The sequence below is a fragment of the Gracilinanus agilis genome, chromosome 4 (assembly GCF_016433145.1).
Source record: "Gracilinanus agilis isolate LMUSP501 chromosome 4, AgileGrace, whole genome shotgun sequence".
NCBI classification, from domain to species: Eukaryota; Metazoa; Chordata; class Mammalia; order Didelphimorphia; family Didelphidae; genus Gracilinanus; species Gracilinanus agilis.
In genome coordinates, this window is record NC_058133.1 from 191,720,268 (window position 1) to 191,744,564 (window position 24,297).

Consider the following 24,297-nt stretch of genomic DNA (forward strand, 5'->3'; position numbering starts at 1 on the left):
TGTGCCAGGCACTGTATAGTGGAAAAGAGAAATAAAGACAAAAATAAAACTCCCCCTGCCCTTGAGAAACTCTACATATAAACAAATAAATATTTATGGTTGTCCAGAGCTATAAAAAATTATCAGAAAGATGTGTGATTTTGAATGGGAATATATTTCACTTAGTCATTTATAAAGACATTGGAAGTTTTAAAAAACTTGCAATAGAAACCAGTGTGACACAGAAGATAAAAAGGTTGGATTTGGGATCAGGAAGACCTGAGTTCCAGTCCTCCTTCCTCTAACACTAACTCTAAGACCATGACCAAGTCCTTTAAGCTCCCTGACCTTAAGTTTCCTCATAAATAAAGTGGAATTAATCATACTATACTACCCAGCACGGGAGCACAGGATTATGATGAGGCTCAGATGAAGCAAAGCACCTTACAGCAGTCTCCAGGTGTGAAGTATTATTGTAATAACTGAATGTTTTTGTTACTATGCCATGGCCAGTGGGAACACTGGGCAGCATAATCAGAAGGGTCATATTCAAACTCTTGCCAATTCATCTCTGCCGGGCAGAGTTCCCTATTCAGCCTGAGGACTGTAGCTATACAAGCAGCCAGGCAGGTTTTGCTGGGTTGTGTTGTTGTTATGTGAATGTTTTTATAAAGGTAAGTTGACAGGGAAAGTTTGCTAATGTGAAACAAAAATCTGATTTACGCGATGAGATTTTGCAATATTCATGTGTTGCAACATAGAAATTATGATTTTAATTGAAGGAGGATGATAATTATAGATTCTAAGCTTGTCAGTTAATCAGCACTAAAATCAAAATTGCACTGAATGACAGGCCTTAACTCAGCATTCGCTAAGAAGGGTGAACCCAACCAGGGAGTAACACAAGATTCCATTATCAATCAGGGCATGAAGATATACAGGAAATCCCCAAACCTAGCCATGTACTCCTTGCAGCCAAGTTGGGATTGGGGGACAGGGGTAGGAAGAAGCATTCTATTGTCCATTACAAATAAGTAGATTTAATGAATTTTCAAAAATATGAAATGCCATGCTAGATTCCTCCAGTCCTATCCTTGACAATATTATTATGTTTGAGACTTAAGTTATGGAGCCCAGCCAACACATCCTTCCACAACATGTCCTTTCGTATCCCTGACTCTGAGAAAGAAATTAAGGCTAAAGACCTAGATTGAAGAATAACCTACATGGAGGTGACCAAGATAGTGGAAGAACATAGAAACTATGTCATATTAGAAAGAATTAAAGGAACTTGAGGTAAAGCTAGAGATTGAAAGTGAGACAGACTTGGGAATAGGGAGGATCTAGCTGTCTTTAAATATCTTAAGTCAAGTCAACAAGCATTATTAAGCACCTACTCTGTGCCAGACATTGTACTAAGGACTGGGGCTACAAAGAAAAATAAAAACAGTCCCTACCCTCAGAAAGATCAAATTGAAGGGAATAATTTGCAAATAATTATGTACAAACAAAATATGGGCAGGATAATTTGGAAATAATATCAGAAGGAAGGCACTAGCAAAAAGTGGGATTTTAACTAAGGATTGGGAATGGCTTCCTTAAAGGAAGCAAGGGATGTCTGGACGAGGGGAAAGAGAATGACAGGCATAAAAGAAAGCCAGTGAAAAAGGGAGTTTCTGGTGCAAGAAACAACAAAGAAAGCAGTGTCACTGAATCATAGAATAGGTAAAAGGAGGCAAAGTGTAGGGTCGACTGTCATGTAAAAGAAGAATTATATGTATCCTGTGTGACTCCAGAGGACAAAACAAGAAATACTGAACAGAATATGATCTTAGGATGTTGGGATTCCAAGTTATATAAGGATCCTTAGAGATCATCTAGTACAGATTCCTAACATTTTACAGCTAAAGAAACTAAGGCCTAAATAGGTTAAATAATTTTCCCAAGGACAGAATTCCAAACTACGTTTTTCTTTTTTACTCCAAATCTAATGTTCTTTCCATTAAAAACAAAAGAGTTATAGAGATGGAGAGATTTAGGAACATTCCACCAACTCCACTTGCAATATAGTGAGCATCACTGAATTAGAATAATAATAGCTCTTATTTTTACATAATAATAATAATAGCTTACATTTGGGCTTAAGAGTTCACAAGGCACTTTTGTTTCAAGGAAGGCAGTATGGTACAGAGGAATGGATACTGGCTGTGTAGTTAGATAACTGAGGTTCAGATCTCACACCTGCCATTTATTACCTGTCATACTCAACTTCTTTGCAACCCGGGTTTCTCATCTGTAAAATGAGGAGTGGGATGGTATTGTGAATACAAAAAAAGGTAAAAGACATTCTCTTCCCTCAGGCAACACGTAGACTAATGGGGGGGGGGTCAAAATGCAAACAACTATGTACTACAAAGATGCAGACATGATAAATGTCTATTTAGTGTGTCTTCCCAGAAACTCAGTGTAACCTGAAACCTTAATAACCCATCACAGACAGGGCTCTAACAAGTTCCCTTATGGTAGATACTTAACTCTTTTGATGTTTTCTACCAATTAACCTAGAAGTCAGCAAATTCTTAAGGTTTAGTACCCACTTTATAATTGGCTTCCTATTATTTGCCCCCAAGTTGCTTCCTCCTAAAAATTCAAAAGGTTCCCTAGAGTTCTACTATTCTACAACAACAGTGGAATCAGTCACTTATTTTAAAAATGTTAAAGTTTCAGAGAAGAATTATATTCTCCAAACTAGATATTCACTCAGACTTTTCTAGTCTCTGTAGATTTCTAGTTGCTTTCTCTTCAAAGCTTTTACAGCAAGTTTCAACTCCATTTATTCATGTGTTTGCCCTTTATGATGAGTCCATAGGGAGGAAGTTTCAGAATCAAAATAATAATATTGCTTGTTCTACATATTTCTTTCATAAAAAGGTTGGGCTAAATGGCTGCTGAAGAAGATGTTAGATGGAGAAAGAAATGACAAACCACTCCACTCTCTTCGCTAAGAAAACCCTGAATGCTGTCACAAAGTCAGACACAACTGAAACAAGTGAAGGACAACAACAAAAGATGACTGCTTGAGTTTTAAATCTCAAATTCTTTATTTCAATGAGTCTGAAAACATTTCTGAACAGAAAGAGCTCTCACTAGCCATCCAATCTAGCCTCAAAAAAGACTCTACACTACCACATGCCCAGAAAGTAGTTATTCAGCTTATTTGAAGTTCTCCATTGACGGAAGTGTCCTTTAGTTCCTGAAACAGATCATTCTACTTTGGGGTAGTTCTAATTGTTAATAAGTGCAGTACATAGAGTGCCAGGTCTGAGTCAGGGAAACTTGAGTTCAAATCTGGCTTCTGATACTTAGTAGCTGTATGACCCTGGGCAAGTCATTTAATCCTGTTTGCCTCAGTTTCCTCATCTGTAAAATGAACTGGAGAATAAAATGGCAAACCACTCCAATATCTTTGCTAAGAAATCCCAAATGGGGTCATCAAGAATCAGACATCAACAACAACAATCATTAACAAAGTCTTTTTTGAACCTTTACCTTCCATCTTAGAATCAACACTCTGCATTGGTTCCAAACCAGAAGAGCAGTAAGGGCTGGGCAATGAGTTTAAGTAACTTGCCCAGGATCACAAAGCTAGGAAGTATCTGAGGTCAGATTTGAACTAAAGACCTCCCATCTCTTGGCCTGGCTCTCTATCCATTGATCTATCTAGCTGCCCCCAATCATTAATCAGTTTTGCCTAATACAGCACATAGAGCTTCAAGGGACCCCAAAGGCCATATTTCCTCATTTTATATAGAACATTTTATATCACAACTAAGGATTTCATTTGCCCAAAGCTACAAAAGTATAAAGGCTCAGAAGCAAGATTTGAACACAGAGTCTCTTCAGTCAGTTTTCTTTTTTTTCTTTTTTTAAACTCTTCCCTTCCATCTTGGAGTCAATACTGAGTATTGACTCCAAGCCAGAAGAGTGGTAAGGGTAGGCAATGGGGGTCAAGTGACTTGCCCAGGGTCACACAGCTGGGAAGTGTCTGAGGTCAGATTTGAACCCAGGACCTCCCGTCTCTAGGCCTGGCTCTCAATTCACTGAGCTACCCAGCTGCCCCCTCAGTCAGTTTTCTTTCCACAGTTCAATGCCCTTTCCACCATCTGGTTCACCTCCCCTAACCTCATTAAGTCTCTCTAAGTTTTCCATGCAGCCCTTTGAAGTAGCTATTATTATCTTCATTTTACAGATGAAGAAGTTGAGATTCCAAAAAATGCAGACCTCCCCATGTTCACACAGCAAGAAAGTACTAAAGTCAAGAATCTTACTCAGAAATTCTGACTCCATGGTCACTGTCTTAAAAGAAGTATCATGGAATTGTCAATAGGATTATTAGACCTAGGGTTAGGAATATCTGAGTTGAAATCCCCATGTTTAAGTTAAACATCCAACAGGCACATACTAGGTCCTTAACTATTGGTTGAATTAAACTCTATAATAAATAGTAACTTCCCACCAGGGCCAGACAGATATTGTTACTGACTTCACTCCGCTCACCGAGTTATCCTCACTCACGCTTTCATTCACTATATTGTCCTGCTTTCTTTCTCCATGTAAAACTGAACTCTTCCGAGGCAGCTCAAATAGTCTCCAAAATTCTGACCCTCATCTCAGTTCTCATCTTGACCTAGACTTTTTTGCCCCACCCAAATTTCCCCTCTCTCTCATCTTTGTCTTTCACACCTACTCAGAAGTATTGGCTGCAATCACAAAACCGAATGCCTTCCATGCTGCCCCACCCATTCCCTCCTTAACCACCTGCAATCTGGCTTCTGTCCCCAGTACTCACCGAAACTTTTCACTCCCAAATTGCCAGTGACCTCCTTCTTGCCAAATCCAAAGATATTGTCAGTCATACCTGTAAGTCCTTCCCTGCAGAATTTAAGACTGCTATTCCCTACATGCACATATGTGTGCTTCTGGCACTCTGCACTCACTGTGATGCTGCATCATCATTTAAATGTTTCATATACATGTTTCATCCCCCACACACATACAATAGTCCCTATGTTCCTCCAACAAAAAAGTAGATCATCTGTTTTGGTTCTCCTACAATCTCCAGAAAACATGGAGGTACATGATATGTTTTCAGCAAATGCCAACTGAATTTATGTCATAGAATAATAAATTAAGAACTGGAAGGGACCTAAGAGATCATCTTGTACAACTTCCTTTATGTTACAATTGAGGAAACTGAGTCCGTAGAGGGGAATAGATTTGCCCAAGGTTACCAGTAGAGATAAAAGCAGGATTTAATAAAAGGTGGCATCTATATCATGCTTTAAGGATTGCAAAGCATTTTATAGATATTATCTCTTTTTATTCTCACAATAATCAAGGGCTGTTGTTCAGACATTTCAGTTGTATCCAATTATGCATGACCCCATTTAAGATTTTCTCAGCAAGCAAACTTCAAGTAGTTTGCCATTTCTTTCTTCAGCTCATTATACATACGAGGAAACCGAAGCCAAAAGGATTAAGCGACTTGCTGGGGGGTCACAGGGCTCAGAAGTGTCTGAAGGCAGCATTTGTTCTTAGGTCTTCCTAATTACAAGGTCTGGTACTCTATCCACTGTGCCACCTAGCTGCCTCTAGTAGAAGTAAGGAGAAAAAGCAAGATTTAATCATATTTGGCATTTATATAGTGCTTAAAGAATTGCAAAGTATTTTACAAATATCATCTCATTTTAGTCTCACAACAATCCAGGGAGGTAGGTACTATTATTATCTCCATTTTGCAGCCTATGAAACTAAGACTAAAGAGGCTAACTGACTTGCTCAGTCACATGGCTAGTAAGTACCAAAGGCCAGACTTAAACTCAAGTCATCTTGGCTACAAGTCTATTATTTTATCCACTGCATCACTTAACTGTCTACATGGGTCGTCTGACTCCAAACCCAGAGTTCCTTTTATGGTACCACAAATCCAACTTTCCACCTTCAAATAACTCACAGAATAACAAAGTTAAAAGGAATCTCCTAGGTCTTCTTTTGCAAGCTGTACCAGAATAAGAAATATCTTCAATAAGTGATCATTAAATCTCTATTTGAAGAAATGCAATGAGAAAGAACCTCCTGTGCCACCACCACCACCACCCTAAGGCAGTCCAGTCTTCTTTCTAACAGTTCTGATTCTTAAGGATTTTTTTCCTGGTATCAAGCCCACATCACCATTGCATGTTCTACCCACTGGCCCTACTTCTTTTTTTTTTTTTAATTTAGAATATTTTCCATGGTTACATGATTCATGATTCCCCCATCCTTCTGTCCCCCCTCCAGGGACTGACAAGCAGTTCCACTGGGTTACACATGTATCGTTGTTCAAAACCTATTTCCATGTTATTCATATTTGCCATAGAGTAATCTTTTAATGCTAATACTCCAATCATATCCCCATCAAACCACATGATCAATCATCATATATTTTTCTTCTGCATTTCTGTTTCCACAGTTCTTTCTCTGGATGTGGATAGCTTTCTTTCTCATAAGTCCCTCAGAATTGTCCTGGGTTATTGCATTGCTACTGGTAGAAAAGTTCATTACATTCGATTGTGCCACAGGGTATCAGTCTCTGTGAATAGTGTTCTCCTGGTTCTGCTCCTTTCACTCTGCATCAATTCCTAGAGGTCATTCCAGTTCACATGGAATTCCTCCAGTTCATTATTCCTTTGAGCACAATAGTATTCCATCACCAGCAGATACCACAATTTGTTCAGTCATTCCCCAATCGATGGACACTCCCTCGTTTTCTAATTTTTCACTGGCCCTACTTCTGCTCTTTAGAAACCAGCAGAATAGAGCTAATCTCTCTTAAATATGATAGCCCTTACTCAAAACGAAAAATGGTGTCCACTACCATAGAAGAAACTGATCTTTGAATGAAGATCAAAGAATACCATTTTTCACTTTATTTCCTTAGAGTTTTTTTCTTATATGTGTGATATGTGTCTTCTTTCACAATATAATGAATATGGAAATACATATTCCATGATAGCACATGTATAACCAATATCAGGTTACATGTTATCTGGAGGGAGAGGAGAGAGAATTTAGATTGCAAAATGTCAGAAAACAAATGTTAAAATGGTTTACACAAATAATTGAGGGGAAATGCATTAAGACTGTCGGGAGGTCCTAGGTTCAAATCCGGCCTCAGACACTTCCCAGCTGTGTGACCCTGGGCAAGTCACTTGACCCCCATTGCCTACCCTTACCACTCTTCCACCTATAAGTCAATACACAGAAGTTAAGGGTTTAAAAATAAATAAATAAATAAATAAATGAATGAATGAATGAATAAAAAGACTGTGTGAGGTAAATATTTAAGGAACCTCTAACTTAGCCCATTTCAGAAAGACTCAATATAGGCATCACAGAGCCACATGTCATCTGGGATCCCCTGATGTCCCCTCCAGCATCAGCGCCTACAACCTTGCATAATGTCGCCATGGAGGGAGGAGGGAGACAGCATGACATTTGAAAGCCATTGGCCTCTGGAAAGATCCAGGGGCTGGGAGCAGCATTGGTTTGAAAAGCTGGCTTGGGAAGCTAAGGAGTGATCTTTTTTCCCAGATTGGACTTGACCTAACTCTCACTGGGCTGGCTCCCTCTCCCTGAGCCCTCTTATCTGAACTCTGAAGATCAATCAAGCAGAGGTGCTGCTGGGAGTGCTGGCTGCAATGGGGAATTGGATTTTTTAGAAAGGCTGAAAACTCTTTTTCCTCTCTCTCTTTCCTAATAAATGCTTATAAATCTAGTAAGAAACCACCCAAGATTAATTTTTATTCATAACAAAATATTACTGGGAAAAATATGGCAGCTTCTCAAATTTTTGAAGACACACCTGAGAATTACAGTTTATCCAACCCAAGTGCTAAGGATACATTTCCCTCCTCTTGTCCAGGGAGAACAGCTCGTCTAGATTACCCTCAATGACTGTGGACCACACCTATAAATGTGATACTGTATTTCAATGTCTCTGGGCCTGCCTTTCCTCCTCTATAAAATGAAAAAGTGAGACTAGAAATACTAAATGGCATTTTATGGGGCTTAAAAGTCAACATGGTGTTTTACATATATTATCACATTTGAGATACTATTAGTTTTATGACTTAGGTCAAAAAGTCATAGATTTAGAAGTTGAAGGGATGTTAGAGACAATCTAGTCCAACCTTCTTATTTCATAGTTAAGGAAACTAAAGTCCCAGAAGTTTAGGTGACTTGACCAAAGCACTAGAGACGGAATGTGAACCTAAGTCATTTGATTCCAAATCTAAGACCTTTCCATTATATCTTGTTGTTCCCCTTTAATTCCCTACAAGGTGCCTCAGATTTTTTTTTATAATTTCTATTGGCATCTTTGGTATTTACATTGACAAAATTTTTCCCACTATTTGTCTCATGGCCCCTCCCAGAGAACCATCTTAGTACAGACTTTATTATCTCCATTCTATAGATGAGGCATAGAGGGGAAAGTGACTTGCCCCATGGTCACACAACTACTGAATAAGATAGGCAAGGTTTGAATCCCATCTTCCTGATTCTAAACTCCTTAAGATCTCTTCCAATTCTAACATGGTCTGGTCCTACATTGTCTTCAGGATTTCCTAATGTAATTCTTTTCAAAAAAGAAAGGAGTCCAACCATTCTGGATGGCAATTTGAAACTATACTCAAAGGACTATAAAAGAATGCCTGCCCTTTGATCCAGCCATACCATTGTTGGGTTTGTACCCCAAAGAGATCATAGACAAACAGAATTGTACAAAAATATTTATAGCTGCGCTTTTTGTGGTGGCAAAAAACTGGAAAATGAGGGTATGCCCTTTATTTGGGGAATGGCTGAACAAATTGTGGTATCTGCTGGTGATGGAATACTATTGTGCTCAAAGGAATAATAAACTGGAGGAATTCCATGTGAACTGGAAAAACCTCCAGGAATTGATGCAGAGTGAAATGAAAGGAGCAGAGCCAGAAGAAAATTGTACACAGAAACGGATACACTGTGGTACAATCGAATGTAATGGACTTTTGTACTAGCAGCAATGCAATGACCCAGGACAATTCTGAGGGATGTATGGTAAAGAATGCTACCCACATTCAGAGTAAGAATTGCAGGAGTGGAAACAGGAAACAGAAGAAAAACAACTGCTTGAACACATGGGTTGAGGCAGACATGACTGGGGACGTAGACTCAAAACTACCACACCAATGCAGCTATCAACAATTTGGAAATAGGTCTTGATCAATGACACATGTTAAAACCAGTAGAAATATGCATCAGCCAATGGGGGGGGCGGAGCTTGGGGGTGAAGGGGAAAGTAAGAGCATGAATTATGTAACCATGTTAACTTTTCTAAAAAATAAATATTAATAAATGTTTGAAAAAAAGAAAGAGGAAAGAATCTTGCTCTACCAGGATATGCAAGTGAGCATAGCTTATGATGAATTACCAGCTGAACTAAAGAGAACATAAATTGAGAATCTGGAGACAGCTTTAATTACAAAGGATGAATTGCTTGCTTCAGAAACTAGAACCTTTCATTTATGTTCCTAATATATATTCATGTCAAAATGCTTGTCTAAGGTTATGGCACAGTTGAGTTTTAACCTGCTACCAAATGGAATATACAAACACAACCTAAAATCGGTCAATAAAGTCAGTCAATAAGCATTTATTAAGGGCCTATTATGTGGCAGGCACCAGGCTGAGCATTGGAATCTTAAAGTAAATACCAACAACACTTTACAGATTTATGGCACATTTGTTTCTGGGTTTTTTTCCCTAATTTCATAAGATCATAGATTTAAAGATGAAAGAGACCTTTGAGGTCATTTAGACTAACCTCTTCGTTTTACAGTTGAAGAAACTAAGGTTCAAAAGTTTGGAGAAGTGAAATGATTTGCCTGAGGTTACATAACTAGTAAGTTACAGAGACAGAATTTGAAAACAGGTTCTTTGACCCCAAATCAAAGCTAACGAAAAGGTGGAGGGAGAAAAGAAAGAAGGAAGGAAAGAAGGAAGGTGGGAAGAAAGGGCATCCAATGAGAATGTTATTGCTTTTTCATAAATGTTATTAATTATATTATTTAAATCTCCTGGACAGGTAACAGGTTATGTATGTTATCTGAAGACCAGTCTAAGTGAGTTCTGGGAGGCTGGTTGTCCACAGAAATGCCTGAAGAAAAGTAGTGTGATTGAATACAGAGGGTGTGGGCTCTCCTTTAGAGTTAGCAACAGCTGGGTCAGAACCATTCGTTGAAATCCATTAACTGTACCTATGGACAAGTTACTTAACCTTTCTAAGTCTCAATTTCCTCATCTGTAAAATGGAGACAATAGGGTGTTTGGAAGCTCCAGGGATTCAATTCATGGAAAGTACTTTCCAAAGCTAAAAGTGTTATGTAAGTGCTTATTATTGAAAAACACTGAAATTATAAACTCATGAGAGCCATAATCTGCATTGGCAGTGGAAAGAACCAAGCTGATGAAACTACACATCTTTGATGTATCCAACACAGACCTCTGGGTGGCTCAGCGGATTGAGAGACAGGCTCAGACACAGGAAGTCCTGGGTTCAAATCTGGCCTCAGACACTTCCTAATTGTGTGACCCTGGGCAAGTCACTCAACCCCCATTGCCTAGTCCTTACCACTCTTCTGCCTTGGAACCAATATATAGTATTGACTCCAAGATGTAAAGTAAGGGTTTAAAAAAAAGTGACAGAACCAAGATTCAAATCCATCCTCTGATTCTAAATCTAGTGCATGTATTTCACTATGCCTTTTTCCTTCTCTAACATTTATATATAGTATCCACTTTACTTTAGCTTGAAAAGATATCCCTGTAATTATGTAGATAAAAACTTCATTAAAAGGTTAGCCTACTTGGGTGTGTGTTTTTTGTTGTTAATTAGATGATGTTTGTTTACATTGTATCTATAAAGAATAAATTAGGAGGGCCTTCTTGGGTTTATCTCTTCTAACATAACATTTGAATACAATATAATTCAATTCAATATTTATTAGGTGCACAGTGTACAAGGACTAAGCTGCATGTATTTCATGTGCTCAAGGAGCTTATGGGTAGCTAGGTAGCACCATCGATAGAGTGACAGCCCCAGAGCCAGGTGACTCCTCTTCAAATCCACCTCAGACATTTACCAGGTGTGTGACCCAAAGCAAATCACTTACCCTATTTGCCTCAGTTCCCTCATCTTTAAAATGAACTGAAGAAGGAAATGACAAACTCCTCCAATATCTCTGCCCAAAAAAGCCCAAATGAGGTCACTAAGAGTTAAATAGGACTGTAAAATAACTGAACAATAATAACAACGAGGAACTCATAATATAATGGAGAGAGGGGAGGAGCACAGACAGGAGGGCATTTGGACCCTATAATTACAATACAAGAGAGAGGAGGCAACCTGACAGCTGGCTTTAATTAGCTAAAGGGCTTTTTTCCATGAAGAAAAAATAAAGCCCTTCTGCTTATCCCCAGGGAACAAAATTAGAAGCAATGATTAGTTTCAGAAAGTTCAATTGGGGTTCAATGTCCAAAAAGCAAACTTCCTAAAAAGCTGCCTAAACTGGAAGATGACTATTGGAAGACAGTATGTTCCTCTCATGGAAGGTCTTTGAGCACATGACCATTTGTTGTGTAGGTTGAAGAGAAAACTCATTTTGGGATATGGACTGAACAAGATGGCCCCGTGGTACCTTCTGGCTTGAAATTCTATGAACCTGTGATGAATGTTAAAGGGAGCCCCAACATGCTGGGAGTAATTTAAGGAAAGAAAATTCATGTTCATGGGAACTAAGAGTATCAGGAAACCTTCATGAAGAAGGTAGCATTGAGTTACACCTTGAGAAAGAGGAGTTCAAACAAAAATGGCAGATATGAGGTTGGGGAAAGAAGTCCATTTAAGACAGAAATGATGAAATGAGCCAAAGCACTGAGATTGGAGGAGATTGGGAAAGAACAAGGTAGGGACCAGTCCAGTTTATCTGAAATATGGAGTACACGGAAAGGGTTAGTTTGAGATAAAGTTGGAAAGACAAGTTTTGCTTTGACTCAGTAGATCCTAAGCTGCTGAAGGTTTTTGAGTAGAGGAGTGGTATGTTCAGAGTGAAGTAACTAAGTGGCATGGTGGATAGAGCCTTGGGTCTACAATCAGGAAGACATAAGCTCAAATCTAGCCTTAGACATGAACTATATGATCTTTAACAAGTCATTTAGCTTCGTTTTGCTTCACTATCATCCACTGTAAAATGGGGATCCTGATAGGACCTACCTCCCAGGTAGGTTGTTGTGAGAATCAAATGAGAAAATATGTGTAAAGCAGTTAATGCAGTGGCTGGTTCATAGTAGCCATTTAACAAATGCTTATTCCTCTCTTATTTCTTTCCTTCCTCCATTAGAAAAATTAGTTAGGTGGTAATGTGAAGGATGGATTCGAGAATGCTGAAGGCAAGTCTAGGTGAGAAGTGAGAATCTGATATGAAGCAAAAAAAGATGAGGTTCAAGCGAAAGTGGAAGGAGAACAGTTACAAGACTAATTGATTATGGAGGAAAAAACATTGAATCTGAAGTCTGAAGATCTAGGTTCAAAGACGGACTTTACTATTTACTCCCTGGGAAACATATCACTCCTCTGGGACTCACTCAGGTTCCTCATCTGGTATATAGACTTAATAAATGTTTATTTTCGATGGATCTATAAATTGGTATTGTTCTCAATCTGTGTTGGCAAACCTATGGCATGTGTGCTAGAGGGGATCCTCAGAGCCCTCTCTGTGGCCACACCCACCATAGCCCCAGCATAGAGTTCCCCAGAGTTTGTTACTAGAAAGCCAGGCTGCTCCCCTCCACTTCTCCCCACATTCCTGAGGATACCACCCACCCCTCTTAAAGAAAAATGTTCTAGATGATTTCTAAGGTGTTTTCTTGTTTAGTTCCCAGGGTCTTGCGACTATATTTTTGAGGTGGAATTGATAAGACTTGGTAATTGATGAGGGGATGGAATGAGAAGGTATGAGGCAGAAGAGACAAAGAAGACTTCGATGTTGTAATCCTCTGTACTTGGGAGAATGGAGGTAGAATAAACAAAAAGCAAGAAGTGGGAGATGGGAAGAGAGAAGGTTTGAGAAGAAGATGAGTTCAGTTTTGGACATGTTTGATATGATAATAGGAGAGTAAGGAGGAGGTTTCTAGCAGATAGCTAGAAATATGAGGTTAGGGCGTTAGGGAAGGATTGAGTAAAGTTGGGAGTGGAGCTATAGATTTGGGAGTAACCTATATAGAGATGATAAGTAAGGCTGTAAGAGTGAAAAGCGATCAAGAGAGAAAGTATAGAGATAAAAGAAAACCAAGGACTGATTCTTGAAGGACATTTGTGGTTAGATGGCAGGAGAAAAGTGAGGAGTCAACAAAGTCAGCAAAGGAGTCAGCAAAATGCTTAATAGCATTGTACAAGTTCTTCAAGATCAGTAAATAGACTTGGTATATATGTGAGTGTGTGCATGTGAGAGCATTTTATTTTTTTTAACTACAGAATGTTTCTTCATTGTTAGTATTTAGACTGATGGGTTGATGCTATCAGATTTCTGCTTATGGTGTAGATCTCAGATCATGCAGAGGTGGCAAACTGCCCAAAGAAAAATAAATCTTGGTGAATGATCATATTTCAGTTAAGAAAATGGCATGGCAATTTACAAAGCCATGACAGGCTCTTAATAGTTGATATACTACTCCTCCTGACCCCACCCTCAGGTGGGGCCTGGGATGAGACCCACCGTGGGTTGAAACGACTGAAGACTTTCCATGTTGTAGGCTGAAGTCTCTGGTGATTACTACAAAAGCTGAAACAAAACTGGGGAGCAAGAAAGACCACATCCTGGCAAAAAATTGGAAAATGAGGGGACACTCTTCGATTGGGGAATGGCTGAACAAATTGTGGTATCTGTTGGTGATGGAATACTATAGTGCTGAAAGGAATGATGAACCGGATGATTTCTTTAAGAACTGGAAAGATCTCCATGGACTGATGCAGAGTGAAATAAGTGGAACCTGGAGAACATTATACACAGTAACTGAAACATTGTGGGACAATCAAATGTAATAGACTCTGCTACTAATAGCAATGCAATGATCCAGGACAATTCTGAGAAAGAATGCTATCCACAGCTAAAAGAAAGAACTGTGGGAGAAGAAATGCAGAAGAAAACATGATTTAGCACTTGTTTATTTGGGTATATAATTTGGACATTTGGTTTTAAAAGATTACTCTATTACAAAAAATTAATTATATGGAAATAGGTTCTGAGGGATAATATATGTATAATCCAAGGAGGGGGAAAGAATGACTACATCCCCAAGTGGACAATTAAAGTGGTCTTCCAGAGTCAGACAATGGCCTGAACAATCGGAACTGAGAAGACCCCCTGAGAAGTTAGTACTTAGTTGGACAGAACAGGAACAGGAGTCAGTACCAGAATTGAATAGAATTTAGGAGCCAGCAAAGCAGCAAAGAGGTATAGTCTAGTGTTTGACATCAAGATAACAACGAGGATCTGATTTGTACTGAGTTTCTATAATTTGCTGCATTCAGTTTCCCATAGCTGAATATTTTTTACAGTTATCCTCCTGGAGCCTGTCCCTCTTCCCAGCTATCTCTAATGATCTATTACTAGAGAGAACAGACTACTGCTGCTTTCCACATTTTTCTCCAAAGAAACAGTTGTCACTAAGCAGCAGAGGACCATCTATATTTATAACTGACAAAAGGATCACATCTCTTTGAAGCCTCTACCAGCCTAGAATACAAGGGCTAAGGAACATTCTTTTTTTTTAAATCCACACAGGTAAAAAATACCAAAGCCTAAATAATTCTAAGGGCAGCCAGATGGCACAGCAGATAGAATACCCAGCCTGGAGTCAAGAAGACATGAGTTCACATCTGGCCCCAGATATTTACCAGATGCTAGGCAAGTCCCTTAATCCTCTAACCTCAGTTTCCTCATCTGGAAAATAAGTTGAAGAAAGAAATGACAAACCAGTCCAGTATCTATGTCAAGAAAACATCAAATGGAGCCACAAAGAGTTGGATAAAACTGAACAACAAGAAGAATTCCCAAAATATTGTGGATAATACAATATCTTTGAAATATTTAACATTATGTCAGGTATTCAATTGACTGAATAAATAATAATTCCTAGACTGGAAGATCAAGAGAATACTATAGACTGGGTGGATTTTGATCTGAGTATAGCATTTAGCAAAGCTTCTCATACTATTCTTGGGAACAAGATGAAATAATGTACAGTAGAGAACTTGGATTCAGAATTGTCTGAATGAGGAGATTCAAATAGCAATCATTAATGAGTTAATGTCAACTTATAGGGAAGTCTAGTGAACTGAGTCTTGTATCCCTGCTTGGCTACAGTTTTATTCTATTTTGGTTGAAGGCACTAAGAGGATGATTATCAGATTTGTAGGTAACATTTAGACATGATGGTAGAGATATGCTGGTAAATGTTTAACAATCAGCTCTCTTGGGGAGAAAGGGTGCATAACACACTTTTTAGTTTAACCTATATTATTAATATTTTATCCATCACTCTTTTAGGTCTAAACAGTCAGCAAAGCAATAAATCAAGTCTTGATTTATAACAGTTGCCAATTTTTAAGATGTAAATGTTCTCATTGAAAATTTAACAACTGGCTCTTGTGAGCCAGAATGAGATGGCTCTAGTATACTGCTGTATGAAGAATAACTTGAAATGCTATATGACAGAGTCAAATCTAAAAATATAGGTGGGTGGTGGTCCAGATCATTTTATAGATGAAGAAACTGAGGCGAACAGGGTTAATGACTTGCCCAGAATTACACAGCCAGCAAGTATCTGAGGTCAGATTTGAAATCAAAGAGATGAGGCCAAGCAATCCAGGCACTGATCCACTTAATGGCCCATAAAAAAAAGATCTTTATGGGCTAGAATAAAAGGCCAAATCCAACAAGATGATATTTAATAGGGATATATGTTGTCTTTTACTTGTATTCAAAAACATCAATTTCACAAATACAGGACTAGGGAGATATCCTTAGAAAATACTTTCATGTAAAAAAGTTTGAGGCTTTGGGCAGAATGCCAGCTCATTAAGTCTATCTATAATGCAACACAGAAACCAAAAAGGCTAACGAAATCTTAGGTTGCATTCAGAAAAGCATAGCAACCAAAATGAGGGAAAGCAGAGTCTCTTGATTTCTTGTCCTATTCATGCCAATTCACAGGTATTGTGTTTGTTTTTGAGAAAATTATAGAATAGATATTGATCAGTTGGACCATGTTCAGAGTGGGGTGAGCAGAACAATGAGGGAATTGGACACCAAGCCATACAAGATGGACTTGAAAAAACTAGGAATATTTAGTCAAGAGAGAAGAAGAATTTCTTGTTGTCTTCAAGTATTTGAATGGAAAAGAGATGACTCATTTTACTTGACTTGAGTGGGAAGAACTAGGGGCAGGGGGCAGAAGTAATAAAGAGAAGATATGGGTTCAATGTATGGAAAAACTCCTTATCTTACTTATCCCTAAGTGGAATGGGCCACCTCAATTGGCAGTGAGTTCCTCATCAATGGGAGTCATAAAAAGGAAGTTGGATGAGGCAACCACTTGTCAGGACTATTATAGAGGGGATTCTTATCCAGGCATGGACTGGACTAGCTGGCCTCTAAGGCCCCTTCCAGCTCTAACATTTTGTGAGTCTGTGAAATATAGAATGTAAAAACAATACTTTATATCTGCAGTTTTAAGAATTCTTCCATATATTTTATTCCCGGACAATTTCATTGAACAGATTATTTGCCCAAAGGGCAGGGAGGTGTATGAGCATCTATTGATGGAATTTCTACTGTAATTTAAATTCATTGTTAGTGCAATTTATCTATCAGCACATAGTAATAGCCTCATTGTATAGAGTCAGGAATACCAAGTGATGTCATCTGCCAAAATGGAACTTCGTCTTTGTCTTTTTCTTACCTTTCCTATGAATGTCTTTATTAGTTCCTATCCTCCCAGCTATGCTACTATGCTATAGTTATTATTAATTATTAGCTTATTAACATTATTATCACCTATAGGCACTATAATAGGCAGCCTTGCCTTCTGGGTAGAAAATTACTCTTGTAGACAGGAGGACCTGGGTTCAAGTGTCCTCTCTTATACATGCTAGCTATGTGATGCTGGGTAATTCCCCCAAAACGTAAATTGCAGCAATGGTACTAAGTAGTCAGTAAGTCAATAAACCTTTAAGATGTATTCTATGCCAAGCCAAGGGTTAGAAAGAAAGGCAAAAGATGGTCCTCACTCTTGAGGAGCTCCCAGTCTAAGTGGGGGAGACAACATGTAAACAACTGTGTTTGAACAAGGTATAGACAGGACAAATTAGAGATGATCAACAAAAGGAAGGCTCTAGGATTAACATGAGTTGAAAAGGGCTTCCTGTAGAAGGCAGAATTTTAGCTGGGACTTGAAGGAGATAAAGTAAACCGGGAGGCTAACCAACATTAGTAGAAGGTCTTTCCTCACCTGGGAGTTCCCTTTAACAATGAAACTGCGGGTCCAGTCTTCATTCCTATAAGAGTTCATATTCATATGGTACTTCAAGGCATATAGTCTTTTTCATGTATTATCTCATTTTAACTTCATAATACAGACAGAGCAATTATTATAAACCCCATTTTGCAGAGAAAAAAACTGAGTCAGAGAAATAAAGTGAGCTAACCAATGTCACGTAACTTAACGAGTGGCAGAATCAAGACTTCAGTCTAGGACCTTCAACTCTAAGCCTAGCGTTCTTTCCACAACACCTCAACTACTGTCCTTTTTTGAGCTTCTTGAAGAAAGGGACTTGGTTTCTGCCTTTCTTTGCATCTCAAGAACTTAGCACAGGGCCTGGCACATAATACATGTTTCATAAATGTTTGTTGCCTTACTGACTTAGTATTTATTCTAATCTTCTAAGTCAGTGATGCCAAACTCAAGTAAAATGGGAGGCCACTAGAATATAGAAGGATCCCTGCAGGTATATGTTGACTTAGAAAATTACATATTAATGTTGCCTGTGTTTTATTTTATTTCATTAATTTTGTTAAATATTTTGCAGTTACATTTTTAATCTGGTTCATGAAAATAATCAGGAGTGCTACAGGCTACATGAGGCAAGCTGACAACTTGTTTGACACCTCTGCTCTAAATCACTCCCTAAATTCCTTATTTCTCAACTTACTTCTTTCCCAATAATTAGCCCAAACAATCAGCACATCCATGAGAAACAGATTCAGTTCTCTTCAAGGTAACCAATGACTTAATGTGAGGAAAACGTTCCTAACAATTAGAGCAGCTCAAATCTGGAATGGGCTAGCTCAGCAGAAAATGGATTCACCATTACTAGAAATCTTGATGAAAAGTCAAATGGCCATTTGTTCATATTAGAGAGGGAGACTTTCAGTTCGATACAGGTAGGACTTGATGGTCTCCAATAAGGATGTCCAAATCTGATGTATCTTTTCTTTTGAGGGCAAAGACAAAATCCCCAAAACTTCGTCAGAGCTTCACTTGATCTCCCTTCATTCTAGTGCCTTCCCTCTGATCATTTTATTCTGTTCTATTGAGCCCAAGCATGATGGGAAGTCTCTATCTGGAGGCGCATGGTGTTCCTTTGTCAGCCCTTGCTTTCTACCAGTGGGTAGAAAGACTGTGCTCACCCATGATCAGTGTAGCTGCTGACAAATTCAATCCCAGCCCAAGTAAGGAAGCCTCGTGCCTTGAGGGAAAAGACCACAATGGATTCCCAGTTGGGTGAAGACAAATAAGTCCAGTTAATTTGGAAACTCACAAGGAAAGATCATACTAGCAGCAAGTAAAGAATGACATTTTACTAAGGCACAGAGAAGGCAAAGTTAGACATCTCAGCGATGGCATGAAGAATGGAGCGGGAGAAAGAAGCAGATAACGGGAGAAGGAAAGGGTCACAGAGAGTCACTTACAAAACTGTGGATCAGAGCTGGGAGCTCTCAGGCAACAACAGACCCACAACCGTGGAAGGAGTGCTCAAGGGGCAAGGGTTGGGGGTCTCATTCTTACAGGGCTCTAATGGGAAGTCCAAGCTTTATCTATACCACCTTCAGGTTGACTCATTAGCACGTCGATGTCATGTAAATGTTATCAAGACTACCTTCAGATTGCCTCATTAATAGAATGGCTTTTTGGGGGTTTTACTGTGCTTGGTTATGGCTTGTCTGCAGCTTGCTGAAAGATGACCATTTATTTAATAGAGCTCAACTAGCTTCTCTTAATTTAGCACAAAGACTCTGGCTGTGACTTGAATTAATTTAGGAGGCATTTTTGGCAAATGGCTTCTATGTTCTCCATTTGAGTTTTACCTCCTACCATCTACTTGCATACTTATTTTGCTAACTGGTGGAGTAATTATGGGGGCCATAACAACTTTAGCACACCTGTCTATAATTTCTTTGTACATCGTATTGTGTGCTTCTCCTCCATTAGACTGTGAGTTCCTTGAGGGTAGAGAGTGGCTTTTGCTTTCCTTTTGATTCCCCAATGTTTAGTACAGTGCCTGGCACATAATGGGTATTTAATAAATTTTTTTGACCTACTGATTGACCCATAGCATCTAACACTAGACCTCATCCATATAACAGGGCATTAAATACTTGAAGTTGGCTTTCTTTTGCTTCTAGAAGGTAATATAGATTAAAAGGCTCATTTTTTTTTTTATTTTAAACCCTTAACTTCTGTGTATTGACTTATAGGTGGAAGAGCGGTAAGGGTAGGCAATGGGGGTCAAGTGACTTGCCCAGGGTCACACAGCTGGGAAGTGTCTGAGGCCAGCTTTGAACCTAGGACCTCCAGTCTCTAGGCCTGGCTCTCAATCCACTGAGCTACCCAGCTGCCCCCTAAAAGGCTCATTTTAAATCTGGCCTCGGACACTTCTGGCTATTTGACCCTGGGCAAGTCACTTAACGCCAATTGTCTAGTTATAAGGATGACATTAGAAAATAAGTATTGTTTTATTAGTTTAGAGATAAGAAGTAGAGAAGCTGGCCTGATGAAGAAGCGGAACCTGGGAGTTTATTTGGGTGGCGTTAGAAACCCTTAGAATTAGAAATCCTTTTGCCGATATATATATATATATTTTTTTTTTAAATAAAAAGTTTCATTTTCTATAACAAGAGTCTCTTTAGCATTCCTTGCGCCTGGCCCTGAAGGGGCCCTGAAGGGCTCATCTTTGAGCTTCACTTCACTTTACTTCTGAAGATATTTTGATAACACCTATCAAAAGTATCCGAATCAATTCTGAACCTTCATTTGATTGGTCTTTGTCTTTATATTTTGTGCTCGCCATAATTGTTTTTACACCAGCTAACCCTTACCACTCTTCTGCCTTGGAAGCAATACTAAGAATCAGAAGGTGAGAGTTTTTTTTTTAAATCTCATTGAAGTGATTGCATAAGTTTGAGTGGAGGAAGTTCATTGCAAGCCACATACATTATTCCAGGGCAAATAAAGCTCCTCAGAGTGGAGCACAATGAAGATTTCAAGGAAAAAAAGCAAGACAAAAGAAAAGCATCACCTGCAAGGGAACAAGACAGTGAGTAAATGGTTCTTTTTTTTAGCTTTTTTTTTTAACCCTTAACTTCTGTGTATTGGCTCCTTGGTGGAAGATTGGTAAGGGTGGGCAATGGGGGTCAAGTGACTTGCCCAGGGTCACACAACTGGGAACTGTCTGAGGCCGGATTTGAACCTAGGACCTCCCGTCTCTAGGCCTGACTCTCAATCCACTGAGCTACCCAGCTGCCCCTAGTAAATGGTTCTTAAACACAAGATTTGCAACCCTAAACCCCAGGGCTCAATCACAGCATGCAAAATAACAAGTCAGGCTTTTATGTTGTAAGTAGAAAATGATGCTCCTTAAATAGCAAGCTAAGAAGGCTGAGCACCTTGAACAGAAGTGAGTTTTATAATCCCATAAAACTTAACATCAGTTAACTTAACTCACATTAAAGAATATGCATCATTTCCAACCCGTTGCTATGTTTATGGGACTGGAGACCTAGAAGTCATCAATTTTAACCCTCTCATTTCACAGATGGGTAAAATGAGGCCCAAAGAACTTAAGGAACTCACTCAAAATTAAGGTAGCATGTAGCAGAGCTGGAATTGAACCCAGTTTCTCTGACTCCAAATCCAGTGCACTTTGCACTCTATGAAGTTTGCACTAAATAATTTTTTTAATTAGTCTACTCAGAAATAAAAATTAAAGTAATAGTGGTAGAAGGAGAAGCAAGGTGACACAGTGGACAAGTGTTGGGCCTGGAGTCATGAAAACTCCTCTTTCTGAGTTCAAATCCAGCGTCAGACACTTGCTAGCTATGCGACCCCAAGTAAATCACTGAGACTTGTTTGCCTCAGCTTCTTCATCTGTAAAATGAACTAGAGAAGGAAATAGCAACCCACTCCAGGATTTTTGCAGAGAAAACCCCAAATGGGTTTTGAAGAATCAGACACAACTGAACAACAACAACAAATCTCAAAGGGAAGGGGGACTCAGAGCCTGGAAAGATCTTCTGTAGATGGTAGAAGTTGAGCTGAGTCATGAAAGAAGCCAGAGAAGCTAAGAGGTGTAAGTAAGTGAGGGGGCAGAGCATTCCAGAAATTGGGGATGCCCATACAAAAACAGAAAGGCAGGAGATGCCATGTGTGAGCAACAGTAGGTGATCAGTGTAGACCAGAACCTGTAAATAGAACAAAGTGTAAAAAGACTGAAAAGATAGGAGAGGGCTGGATTCTGAATGCCAAACAGAGGACTTTATAGTTGATCCTGGAGGAAAATGGAAGCCATTGTAGATTATTGAATTGGTGGTTAACATGCTTAGACCTAGATTTTAGGAAAATCTATTTTCCTAATAAAATACTATTATACCCTGATAATAAAATAATAATAAATATAAATAATATAAATAAATAATAATAAAATAATAAAATAAAATAATTTTTAGGAAAATTTAGGAAAAAATTTGGTAGTTGATTTGAAGTTGGTTTGGAGTTCAGAGAAACTAGAGGCAAAGAGACTAAATAAAAGGCTATTAAAAGGGCAGTTAGGTGGCTCAGAGGATAAAACACCAGGTCTAAACATGGGAAGTCCTGGGTTCAAATTTAGACTCAGGCACTTCCTTGCTGTAACTCCAATTGCCTAGCCCTTAACAATTTTCTGCCTTGAATTGATACCAAATACCAATTTCAAGACAGAAATAAGGGTGTTTTTTTTTTAAAAAGGAGTCTATTGAAAATAGTTGTGAGAATGAATGAGGACCTATACTAGGGAAGTAGCAGCTGTGTGAATAGCAAAAAAAGAAGAGGTAAAAAAGGGATGCTATAAAGGTAGAAAAGATAAAATTTGACAACAGATTCATTCATTCACCTACTCATGGAATATTAATTAATTAAATGCCTACTATGTGTGATGGAAGAAAGGAAAAGCAAGCCATAGCCCACGTCTTAAATAAGCTTGCAATCTAATCATTTTCAAATTAATTATACAACTACGTGTTAAGTAACCACTACAGATGGGATACTGGGAATATGAAGATTTTAAAAAATTAATCAGGTTCTGCCTTTATAAAGCTATATTTTATTGGAAGGATATGACACAGGCAAAAACAGTATTATACAAAGTTTTATGCTTATGTTATTGGAGAAATATTGTGTGTTAATAAACTTTAAGAAACATTTTCTCCGGAAGAAAAGAATGAAGAAGGCCTTCTTGGAAGAAATAGCAAATCTTTTTTTTTTTAAATAAATCCTTACCTCACCTCTATTCATAGGTCTTCCCATGCTTCTTTCCATTCTTCACATTGATCATTTCTTTTTTTTTTTTAAACCCTCACCTTCCATCTTAAAATCAACACTGTGTATTGGTTCCAATGTAGAAGAGCAGTAAGGGCTTGGCAATGGGGGTTAAGTGACTTGCCCAGGGTCACATAGCTAGGACATGTCTGAGGCCAGATTTGAACCCAGGACCTCCCATCTCTAGGCCTGGCTGTCAATCCACTGAGCCACCCAGCTGCCCCCTGAAATGGCAAATCTTGAAAGAAGAGAATTTTGATAACTGAAGATCATCTAAGGTTTGAGATTTGAATTTAGGGCTGGTAGGTGGTAACAGTGAACAGAGTTTTGGACCTGGAGTCAGAAAGACCTGAGTCCAAAACTGACCTCAGACATTTACTACTATGTGACCCTGGGTAAATCATTAAATCCTGTTTGCCTCAGTTTCCTCATCTGTCAAATGAGCTGGAAAAGGAAATGGCAAACCACTCCATATCCTTGGCAAGAAAACCCCAAATGGGGTCACAAATGAGTCAAACATAACTTGAATGACCAAACAACAGCTTGAATGAATACATCAAGGTAAGAGACAGCATGGCAGATGAAGAAACCAGTTATTAGTCCAATCTGGCTGGAATGTAGAACTATGTGAAATCTGGCTGAATAGGCAGCATAAAGTGAGTTTAGGTTTTTTCATTTGTTTGTTTGTTTTGGTGAGAGAGAGAAGCCAAAAGACTTCCTTTATGGAGAGGTGACATGATTGATTCCAGCTTTCTTAATTTATCTTCAGTTTTCAAATTAACTTCTGAATTACCTTGAAGATAGACAATCTGTTCAAGACTAACAAGAGCTACTTAAGGAAAGGTAGAAAGCAGAAGATGCTATATGTACACAGAGACACACTTCTGAATGGGATCTGTGAGCTATTGGCTTGGGATTCCCCTTGTGGAACTTTCCTCTAACAATGAATGAGATCTATATCTGTACTGAAACTTAGAATATTAGGGGCAGCTAGGTGGCACAGTGCATAAAGCACTAGTCCTGGAGTCAGGAGGACCTGAGTTCAAATTCAGACTCTGGGCAAGACATTTAACCCTGTGTGTTTCAGTTTCCTCATCTATCAAATGAGTTGGAGAAGACAATGGCAAACAACTCCAGTATCTTTGCCAAGAAAACCCCATATGGGGTCATGAGGAGTCAGACACAACTGAAATGGTTCAACAGCAACAATATAGAGTATTAAAAGAATTGTTCGGGCAACAGAGAGAGAGGTTGTCACTTGCCCAGGGTCACCCAGACAGGGTGTAGGAGATAAGACTTCAATTCAGTTACCTCCAACTCTGGGCTAGC